Genomic DNA, 12,014 nt, shown 5'->3' with positions numbered 1-12,014 from the left:
AGACTCTACTATGAAATTCTTATGTAAGGTGATCCCCTAAACTCAAAAATCGACATGAAAAAAAAAATCCTATGGATTCGTTTTTGAGATATCGCCCGATGAATATTTTGGTAATGTTTTAAGAAGACGACCCGACGTTTCTGGCCATATCTTGCGTTAGAGTTGACCGATTTGATCGCGACAATTCTTAAATTAAAGGCAATTAAATTGCATTCAATTCGTTCTTACAGTGTTTTCCAATCGGACCAATAGTTTAGGCGGAATCGAGTGAAACTTAAAAAAAATGTAATGTTTTGGGGCCGAAATTGAAATCGAAAATTCACTACATAGCCTGGAAGACATAGAAATTATCCTGTGACGTCCAGTTTCTTATTTTTTTACGTAGAGTGCGCACCTTTACGAAGAAAATACGCCCAATTTCAGCAAACTCCATGCTCAAATAAGGAAGTTATGGGCGATAGAGTGGGAGTGCCTATTTTCAACTTTTCCCCCATTTTTGCATTTCTTCCCGTTTTTTGGCGAATTACGTATTTGGTGCCTCTGCGACTTTTTCGGAGCAGTGATGTTGCATTGCCGCGGACCACGGAGAGGACCATAACCCGTTCGGACCTCGCCGTGATCGTTGATTGGCAGGGGCGAAGTTCTAGTTTCGGAGTCACTACGACACACCGGCTAGACAAGACAGCTTGTCATTCTGCATTGTTGAAGCATTGTGGATGCATTTATTTTTTATGCTTGAAAAGTGAAAATGAGTAAAAGAAAACGAGAATTTGAATGTAAGAACGATCCGGACGGTTTTTGTTATGTGTGCGGAGAATATGTCGTGAAAAAATATCGATGTGTATTTACGGATGCGCTTCAAACCGCGTATCTCGAGTATTTCAAATATTCACCTGCGCATGTCGACAAGCGGTGGACTCCAAACACTGTGTGTCATGTGTGTCAACAGTTATTCTCCGCATGCTCTACCGGCTCGAAGTATGTATTTTTAGTATAAATATATATGAATATATCTATATATTGCAATTATTTTGTTTCCACATTGGACGATATTTCAATTTTGAGTCTCCTATGATTTGGAGAAGAGAGCCTACGTGTCATGATACCGATTGATATTTTTGTCTCACCAAAATAGTTGGCTTTGGTAAACACATGCAGGTGACATATGCATTGGTCGATTCCATCAAGTTGCCGGTTCCACATTCGAGTAGTATTCTCTATCCCGAGCCACCAGAAACTTGTAGTAATGTCGACAGTTACAATTCAGATATAGTACAAACAAGTGGAAGTGTATTCGAAGAAAAAGAAAAACCATTCGAAGAAGAAAAACCGAAACTTATGACACAGGCGATGTTAAATGATTGGATTCGAGAACTCGAGCTCACAAAGGAGAAATCGGAGTGGTTGGCATCGCACATGAAGCAACAAAATTTCTGTGCTCCAGACGTGAAAGTAACATATTACAGAGCTCGTCATGAGCCCTTCTCCCGACACTATACGAAATCGCACGATATCTGCTATTGTCATGATATTCCTGCTCTATTCAATGAATTCGAGCAGCCTTATGATCCAGAAGAGTGGCGTTTGTTCATCGTTAGCAGCAAAACTAGTTTAAAGGTTGTCTTGCTGCATAATGGAAATGAAAAGCCATCGATTCCAATCGCACATGCCGTCCAAACAAAAGAAACGTATGAGACAATGGCGCAGTTATTGAAATATTTAGAATACGAGCAACACAAATGGAAAATTTGTGCCGATTTAAAAGTGGTCGGAATATTGTTAGGTTTGCAAGGCGGATACACGAAGTATTGCTGTTTTCTTTGTATGTAGGATAGCCGTGCACGTGGTCAGCCCTACGTAAAAAAAAATGGCGACAAAGAGTGAATTTTAAACCGGGCGAAGGCAACATTAAATATATACCACTCGTCGCCAAGAATGACATCATTCTTCCCCCACTGTACATTAAATTGGGCCATATAAAAAATTTCGTCAAAGCATTGGACAAAACAGGTGATGCATTCATATATTTGAAGACCATTTTCCTGAAATTTCCCGACGCCAAGATCAAGGAAGGCGTTTTCGATGGGCCGCAGATCAAAAAGTTGCTGGAAAGTGAGCAATTTGAATTACATTTATCGCGAAATGAAGCTGCCGCGTTCAATTTGTTTCGATTGGTCGTCGGTGGCTTTCTTGGCAACAATAAAAGTCCAGACTTTGTGAAAATCATCCATGATTTGCTCAAGAACTATAAGAAAATCGGTATGTAGTGCTGTTTGTAATAATTTCATTTGTATCGACCTTCTGCTGTAACATGCTTTTTACTTCTTTATTCTCTCAACATAGGCATTAACATGTCCTTGAAGATTCATTTCCTCCACTCACATTTGGATTTCTTCCCACCAAATCTTGGCGTTGAAAGCGACGAACATGGCGAGAGATTTCATCAGCAGATGAAAACTATTGAGAAACGCTACTAAGGATTCTGGGATGAATCAATGATGGGAGACTACAACTGGTTCCTTGTAAGAGAAACTGATCTTAATGCGGGCAAAAGAAACAGAAAGAGCCAGAATTGTTTTTAAAAAATGATATAAAATAGAATAAAATATATTTAAATTTGTTTTCATTGAAGACAAATACGTAATTCGCCAAAAAACGGGAAGAAATGCAAAAATAGGGGAAAAGTTGAAAATAGGCGCTTCCACTCTATCGCCCATAACTTCCTTATTTGAGCATGGAGTTTGCTGAAATTGGGCGTATTTTCTTCCTAAAGGTGCGCACTCTACGTAAAAAATAAGAAACTGGACGTCACAGGATAATTTCTATGTCTTCCAGGCTATGTAGTGAATTTTCGATTTCAATTTCGGCCCCAAAACATTACATTTTTTTCAAGTTTCACTCGATTCCGCCTAAACTATTGGTCCGATTGGAAAACACTGTAAGAACGAATTGAATGCAATTTAATTGCCTTTAATTTAAGAATTGTCGCGATCAAATCGGTCAAATATAACGCAAAATATGGCCAGAAACGTCGGGTCGTCTTCTTAAAACATTACCAAAATATTCATCGGGCGATATGTCAAAAATGTATCCATAGAATTTTTTTTCATGTCGATTTTTGAGTTTAGGGGACCACCTTACACAAGAATTTCATAGTGGAGTCTGGATCAAAAATAAGTGTTTCGATTTTGTAAACTAGTGTAATTTCAATGGCGAAATATCGGTATTGGGAGATGGGAGATGGGACATGGTAAAAGCGAGGTTCCTCTTCTCTCCATGGCGTTGCTACCCTTATTGGAATGAAGACTGGAAAAGTCATCGATATTGTTGGGGAATGCGCATGCGCGCATGGGACCCTAGGCTTGGCAGAGGACTGCGCGCGCAGGGCCAGGGGCTTATGTGGGGTACGGCTGTTCCCCCACTCCGAGAACCGTTCAGTAGTGGGGAGGCCGCGGGAGCCGACGTGCGTGGCTATGCTGAACGCATGGTTCGCCACTTCGTTATTCGACTTCTTTGTGAGAAGACGTGAGAGATTGTACTCTCCGTAGGACATGTGTCCATCCATTGTACTTAACATTGTTAACAGTACAACCACGTGTGTGTATTACACGTCTAGTGCTTGTGCGCCTTATTCGACGTTTGTCGAAGTGTTCTAATCACGTCCATGTTCGCCTTCGGCGACCGAGACGTGTTCTTGTAAATATACATATATCTTCAATCCACTAAAGGTGTGATAGTCATTATCCAGCGTATCCCTTGGAATCGAGGACGTAGGGCCTCGATAGGGGGTAAACTAGAACACCTTCCGATTATCTAAACCCTACACTTACTTCGTTGGCCACGCCATCTTACGGATCGTTGGATCTGGTTTCTTGGTGTATTATTTATATCCTTGTATTTGAACAATATATTCAGTATAGTTTAGTTAAGTGCAATCAGTGATTTCTCCCGGGACCTTTCTCCTTTTCCCTTGGACTCAACAACTGGCGCTGCGGACTACGTTGAACCGGGTTCAAGAAATTCACGAGACACACAGCAATGGCGGATACTGCCGAACAAATCAAAGCCCTTACCTTAGGCTGTGTTACGTTCGGAACGTAAAATTTTTCTTTTAAGTCAGGGTATGCATTAACAACGCCTAGCGTTATAGGAAATCCCTCGTAGATCATACTCCTGCCTATTAATTAATAATATTTTTGATAGAACAAAAACCCCTTTTCTTGGAACGTCGTCGTCTCAACGTACTGCCGTCCCGCGATACAGATAAGGCGGTGCTGACGCAGCGGCGTTCTCACCAGAGAGTCGCGTTCGGAAAGACCCAGTGATTCTCCTTCTGTGCCGAATCCGTTTTATGTAAGCGGCAGGGTTGCGTTTCAACAATGCTTTGCAGCATTGTGGGAGAACCCTCGTTGAGCACACCTCTGACCGTCGCGTTAAACATTGTAACATAATCAGTAACGGCTACAGCGGGAATGCGCAGACTGGATCATTTCTTAGAAGACTGACGAAATTGTATGCTCTACATCCGGTGCAGGGAACCGCGCCTTCCCACGATCTTGTCGCATGTGTGAATTAGTAATTAATTAAAAATTGTTGTTAAAATTTGAATACCCAACACAATTTCTGATAGTCAACCGACTGTGGGATTCCCCTAGTCAGAAATTGTGTATATGAAATCATGAACATTAAGGGAGGACCTTTAGCTGTGCGAAATTGTATGTGAGACGTCATGTTTTCCTGTGAGTATGAATATTCCGTAAAGATTGATCATATATTTGAATCGGGAGTCTGATGGATGGACGTGAAAACGCACACACACACCGCCTCGTTAAGTAGACGGGCCCATGGTAACGCGGCCGAGCGATAAAATGCAGCGTAAGCATTTTCGGTACGGACCCACTGTGGTCGCTGCCGAGAGCGTGAAGCTGCGACACTCTGTGACGATAAATCGTGAGGTGCGTGTCATTGGGTCCGCGAAGTCTTATAGAGCTAGAGTTCTCCGGTCTACTGTGTAACCGCGTGAAAGACTCAACTTTGCGAAACAAATATTCTAATAACTTCGAAACTATTTATTCTGTTAACGATTTAATCCAAATTTTTATTGTATCTACTAGTTAAAATTATTATTATTCAGTTTCATTTCATAATTCAACTCAGTACTATTCAAAACGATAACCAAGTGTGTGCGTGTTCGCGTTTCATCCTCTTTTCTGATTCAGGTTTATCAGCGACTCAGAACTACACAAGCTTCAAGGTTTATCAGCGATCCAGAAAGTTTTCCAAAACTCAAAAAGCAAATTTAAAGCATATTGTCAATTCGATTATTGTGACTGTCTGGTGAGTTGCACATCTTATCTCTTTTTGTACACGAAAATACACCGTTATAATTAATTCGTACCTAACGATAATTTCTGACAGTCAAACGACTGTGGGATTCCCCTAGTCAGGAATTATACCGATTTCACAAACGTCTATTCTTTGTAAATTATTGATTGATTTGTTCATATTCAGTTCTGTTAAATGTTTTACATCCATTCATTATTTAATCATTAAAACTTTATTTACTATTAAATTCTACTCATCAATTACCTATCTGATTCCATTGAAAAGACCCGTACGGGACTAGAGCACCAACGATCCCAAAATCTACCCCTTATCCATCTGATAAGGTACTTAGACATTTAAAATTTAAATAATTGACTGTTACGACTGCGGCGAGCCTCCTTGCCATTCTATACGTAACGATAGGAAATTCTGATAGTCTAACGACTGTGGGATATCCCTAATCAGAATTTGGCTATTTAAAACGCGCCGCTCGAACACTAAAAAGGCCGCGGCACGTAACAGATCTGGTGGCAGCGGTGGGATACCAGGAATTCTCTTGCAAGAATTCCTGGGTGCTCATATTCATTGAAATCAGATAGAATTATAAAAATTTTCCATTTTTGTATATATTATCAGTGTGGTCGTGGTAATGCTGGGACTATTATCTATATTTATTGACTAGTTCTGCCCATATATTTTTATACAAATATTCAACCATGTCTCAAGACGCAAGCGCAATGATGACCTCCATGGCGGAGTGCTTGACTATTCAAAATAGTACTTTAAATATTCCGTACTTTGATGGGAAGGGCGTTCCTCTTAAGGATTTTGTACAGGATGTACAAAATAGCGCAGCATTAGTGCCTCCTGCATTAGAGGGCTCGTTTCTAAAATCAGTATTAGGAAAATTGAAGGGTTCAGCTCGCGATAGCACGTATGGAAAAACATTTACTACAGTTAATGAACTAATTAAACATCTAAAGGGTAGATTCGCACCGGGCAAGAATTATCCTTACTATCAACACGAAATAGAAAATATTCGGATGAAAAAGGACGAATCAGTTAGCGATTTTTATGACAGATTAAACATATTAATTAGCGGAGCTCGAGTTGCGTTAGAGGATAGTTATGGGAATAATGCAGAACAAATGTTATTACCATTAAAAGAATGCGGATTGGAAGCTTATATTCGCGGACTTCCAGATGAAATAGCGCGCTCAGTAGATGCGCGTGACCCTAAAACTTTAGACGATGCGAGAAAATTTGCAGCGCGTATAGAAACGGGAATGAAATCCGGAATATTACCATCGAATGAAATCCAGAAAGTATCATTTAATCAGAATAATAACTATTCTAGATCATCGAATTCTTACTATCAGGATTACGCTAATCGCCAATCCATTAACCCTCCTCGCTATCAAAATTATGCAATTCGAAACGAAGAAGAGAATCGCACACGTTCACCGAGTCCCAATCCTGACGTAACCGGATCGCCAGTAGGAATTTTAAAATCCCCATCACGCAACAGGGAACCATACAATCATTATTACAATCCACCGGGATTTCCTCCACATCCGTACTACTCGCCTTATTTCTATCCGCCAATGCCATATCCTAATTATTACCCGTATGATCATTATAATACAAACAGTAATGAACCACCACGTTCAGCAAGAGATAGGTATTCTCAAGGGCCTAGACCAAGATCTCCATCTCCTATTCCTCCATCAACGAGACCGAGTTCTCCATATAATAGAAATACTAAACCCGAAGATAGAACCGGTCATTTAAACGCACAAATGACCCGACGGACGGACGCGACGTCGAGTCATTCGGAAAAGGAGCGTCATGCAACAGTAAAATTTCTAGCAAACCAAGAAAAATTGCAACGGTAGAAAAACCCGAATCCCCACTAGTAAAAATGATGGGTAAAGAGCTGAATATGGGTTGTGCATATTTCCTCGTAGATACAGGAGCAGATATAAACGTAATCAAATTAAGCGCCCTTGACGAAAATGTTTCAGTCGCACTTCATGAATCAGTTGCTATCTCAGGAATAACTCCGGATATGACAGAGACTTTAGGTACCACAATAATTACATTATTAGGCAAACCCGTAAAATTTCATGTCGTAAGATCTTCATTTGTACTGCGTTGCGATGGTATATTAGGTAAAGAGTATCTCACACAAGAGCAGGCTGAAATCTCCTTCGCCCATAACACATTGGTAACACGAAGCGATCCTATTAAACCCATACCTTTTATTGGCCATGATCCAGTACCTCGTAGTGCAGAACCCCAACTTTTGTATGTAAAAGCACGTACTAGAAAAGCGGTTGCCATTGACGTTACGAATCATGATTTAAAAGAGGGATATCTACCTAAAATTGAAACTATAGATGGTTTGTACATTGGCGAAGCTGTTGTGTCTGTAAATGACCAAGGCGCATGTCACGTCTTTGCCGTTAATACGACGGATAAGGATGTCGAAGTCGAAATTCCGCCACAAGAATTAATACCATTCGAGTACCATAACTTCCCCGAAGAAGAACAAAATTATTTCGATTCTGATACAGAAGATGAGACCTTGCCAATCGCGGAAGACAGAGTTTTAGAAATCATAAAAAAATTGCGTCTCGATCATTTGAACGAAGAAGAACAGGATCATGTAATTAAAATCATTAAAGAATTTCCAGAACGATTCCACTTGCCTTGCGATAAATTACCATGTAACTCATACATTAAACATAGAATCCCCACAGTAGATGATGTTCCTGTGAATACGCGACAGTATCGTTTTCCTCCGGTTCATAAAGATGAAATAGAAAAACAGGTTCGTAATAAACTAAATAACGGAATAATAGCACCTTCAAATTCACCGTATAATTCGCCCATTTGGATTGTTCCTAAAAAACCGGATTCTAAAGGCAATCTGAGATGGAGAATAGTCATAGATTTCCGTAATCTTAATGAGAAAACCATTGGCGATGCATATCCATTACCGAACATTACCGATATTCTGGATCACTTAGGTGAAGCCCGATATTTCTCTACGTTTGACTTAGCAAGCGGATTTCAACAAATTGAAATGGATCCTAAAGATAGACAAAAAACAGCCTTTACAACCCCAAACGGTCATTATGAATACATCCGAATGCCGGAAGGTCTCAAAAATGCTCCAGCGACTTTTCAAAGGCTAATGGATCAAGTCTTACGCGGGTTACAGGGTATAGAAGTTTTCGTTTATTTGGATGATATCGTGGTATATGCCAAAAATTTAGAAGAACATGAAAAGAAAATTCGTCGTTTATTCATGCGTTTGGCCGATGCTAAATTAACTTTACAACCCGATAAGTGCGAGTTCCTCAAAATAGAAGTTGCTTACCTAGGACATGTTATTAGTCACTCAGGTGTAAAACCGGATCCCAAAAAGATTAGTGCAGTAAAGAATTTCCCTCGTCCGAAAAATCAGAAAAATATTAGGCAATTTCTAGGTCTAGCAGGATATTACAGACGCTTTATCAAAAACTTCGCAGAAAAAGCTAAACCACTGTCAGACTTGTTGAAGAAAAATTCTACTTTCACTTGGGGAAAGGAACAAAAGAAAGGATTTCTGGAATTACGAAAAGCACTTTGTAAAAGTCCCATACTTCAGTATCCAAATTTTAATAGTCCGTTCACCTTAACTACAGATGCGTCAGACTATGCCATAGGCGCTGTACTCAGTCAGGAAGTAAATGGTCAAGATCTCCCAGTTGCATATCTTTCAAGAATTTTAACTAAACCGGAACAAAATTATTTCACTACAGAAAAGGAATGTTTGGCAGTCCTTTATGCCATTTTACACTTCAGACCATATTTATATGGCCGTAAATTTACCCTAGTCAGTGATCACGAACCGCTACGATGGATTAATTCAATAAAAGATCCAGGGCAACGATTGATCCGCTGGCGACTAAAATTGCGAGATTATGAGTATGAATTTATTCATAAGGCAGGAAAATTAAACACAAATGCTGATGCCTTATCAAGGAATCCAGTCATAGTAAATGAACTATGTTCGTCTGATGATTTCAGTTTATCGGATTCCTCTGATAATACAAAGTCGGAGTTAGCACCTGATTGCCCAAAATTATTACCAATAAATAAACCCTCCACAACGGGCAAACGAACCCCGACATCTTCGGAATTTGAAGCTTCCAAACCTAAGGAAAGAATAGCTAGTTTACCAGGAAAACCAAAATTAGGGAGACCAGTAAGTTCAATATCTAAACCGAGGATACCTGTACCTTTAGATACCAGTGCAATAGCAACTAGAACGCGAGCAAAGTTTCAAGCTACTGAAGCTCCGGGACCATCAAAAACACAAGAATTAGGTAGATCAAAAGAACTTTCTCTAGTAGAGGACGTCGATTCCGATGACGAACAGTCAGATCCGCCCATATTCCGTCAACGTAGGAGTACACTGCCGAATCTGGGATTTCATCCTAAACAGATGGTGGAGAATCCTAAAATTCCAGATTCACAAAGTGCAGTGGCCGGTACGGAATTGCGGGAAAAAGGGAGCGAGTCCGAAGTAGAGAAAACTATTGCCATTAATTTACCCGAAGTTCGCGATAGTGATACAGATGATCAGAACAAACAGAAGTCCACATTTATAGATTTAGAAGAACTACAAGAGTCTTTTAATAGATTTGAAAAATCATTATTAGATAAAAGCGCTCAATTACAGGAACTTGAAGAGGAAATAGTTTTATTAGATGCCCTTTCTGAAGGAGACACTTTAGATGAATGTAGACAGGAAATATTACAAAATTTGGATCCATACGATGATGATACTGGGGACGAAGAGTTAAATAGACGTATAGAAAAATTATTACAACAAGCTAGAGATTCTGAAAAAGGTAGTCAAATTCCAAATCCAAGGCGTGAGGAAACAGCCAGTAAAGCACCTCAGCTGAAAAATATTCCGGAAGAATCAGAACTAGAAATAACTGCAACAAGAGTGCCTGATAGCACAATCGTTAACAGGCCTAGATACAGTTCAATCTTACCTACCCCGACCGTAGATCCAAACCCTATAGCACTTTCGACACCATTTCCAAATTCAACGGTTGATCGAACTCCCAAGGAGGGAGGTAGGCAACCTATCGTTCAAAAATCTACTCCTAGACAGCTTTTCCCACAAATCTCAAACTCATCATCCATATACATCCCGGACGCTGATTACATACCTCCGGATCTAGAATTCGAATCTCGCAGCAAGCAATACAAAAGTAAAGACATCGTAACTTCTACGAGACAAAATCTAACGTATTACAGATCAAACTATGTACATTTCATTTCGTCCGATTGTGAACTTGTTACACCAGTGAGTATATTGCTCTCCGACCTAGGCATCATCAATGCGAACGACTTAAAAGAGGCAAAGCCCAGAGTGGGACAAATACTAATAACAAAGCGCGGTAAAAATAGAATATTTAGCGTAGTCGTAAAAAGGAAACATTTTGATAAAATTTCTACTCGGGATTTGGAACTTGGGCTACAGAACCTAAGGAAAATTCTTTCAGATTTAGATATAAAGGGTCTAAGAATCTCACAGAATGGCGACTTTACAGACGAATTACCTCAAGGTACGTTAATAGAAATATTAAGGAATACATTTGAGGACAGCAGTATCGAAATAGCCCTTTGTTACGGAAACACTCAGGTACCTCCGGAAGAACTTCGCCTGAAAATCATTTCAGAGTTACATGAAAGTTTGGTAGGAGGACATAAGGGTTTAACAAAGACATATTGCAGAATCCGAGAACGATTTTATTGGCCAGGTATGCGCAACGATATTCAAAATTATATCCGTACTTGCAATAGTTGCCAGAATCAAAAATTAGTAAGAACTAAAACTCGTGAACCAATGTTAATCACTGACACTCCTTTGGAGCCATTTTCTAAAGTATCATTAGACACTGTAGGTCCTTTACCCACTACTCCCAGCGGGAACAAACATATACTAACTATGCAAGATAATTTGACAAAATATTGCATAGCTGTCCCTGTTCCGGACATAAAAGCAGAAACTATAGCTCACGCACTGGTTACTAACCTTATATTGCAGTATGGAACGCCACGCGCAATACTAACGGACAAAGGGACTAGTTTCATTAATACGATAATTCGGAGCAAAAATCTTCAAAATTCAACATGTCACTACATCCGGGTATAGACCCCAAACCAATGGTGCATTGGAAAGAAGTCACATAGTGTTAACCGAATACATTAGCCATTACATGAATGATTTTGACGATTGGGATAGATTAGTACCCTTTGCTATGTTTTCTTATAATACATCTGTCCATGAAGCCACAAATTTTACCCCGTATGAATTAGTTTTTGGCAAACTTGCGCGTTGCCCGAGTTCATTCCCGGACGACGAGAATTTGGTCACATACAATTCATATTTACATGATCTAATAACGCGACTTTCGGAGATGCAAGTAATAGCAGGACAAAATTTGGTTCAGGCAAAAGAAAGATCAAAGTTGTATTATGATAGAAACGCCCGTCCCTTCAAAGGAAAAATAGGAGATACGGTACGTGTTTTAGTAGAACCAAAAAGGGGAAAATTCGCCAAGCACTATCACGGACCATATAAAATTATTGGGATACTAGAAGGAAACAATGTTTTGTTA

General features: G+C 39.8%; 1 protein-coding gene and 1 long non-coding RNA gene across 3 annotated transcripts in view; one reads left to right on the top strand and one right to left on the bottom strand.

Moving 5' to 3' along the window:
• LOC143367024 (GDP-D-glucose phosphorylase 1) overlaps positions 1–12,014 on the bottom strand; it is a 505,990-nt gene that overhangs the window by 244,446 nt on the left and 249,530 nt on the right. The window lies entirely within an intron of this gene.
• LOC143366878 (uncharacterized) lies at positions 691–2,984 on the top strand. The gene is made up of 3 exons (XR_013084846.1): positions 691–901; positions 2,094–2,259; positions 2,344–2,984. It is a non-coding gene; the product is annotated as an uncharacterized LOC143366878 (long non-coding RNA).

This window comes from Andrena cerasifolii, chromosome 3 (genome assembly GCF_050908995.1).
Source record: "Andrena cerasifolii isolate SP2316 chromosome 3, iyAndCera1_principal, whole genome shotgun sequence".
Taxonomy (NCBI): Eukaryota; Metazoa; Arthropoda; class Insecta; order Hymenoptera; family Andrenidae; genus Andrena; species Andrena cerasifolii.
Note: the sequence above shows the minus strand (reverse complement) of the source record. Positions and strands in the feature narration are given on the sequence as shown.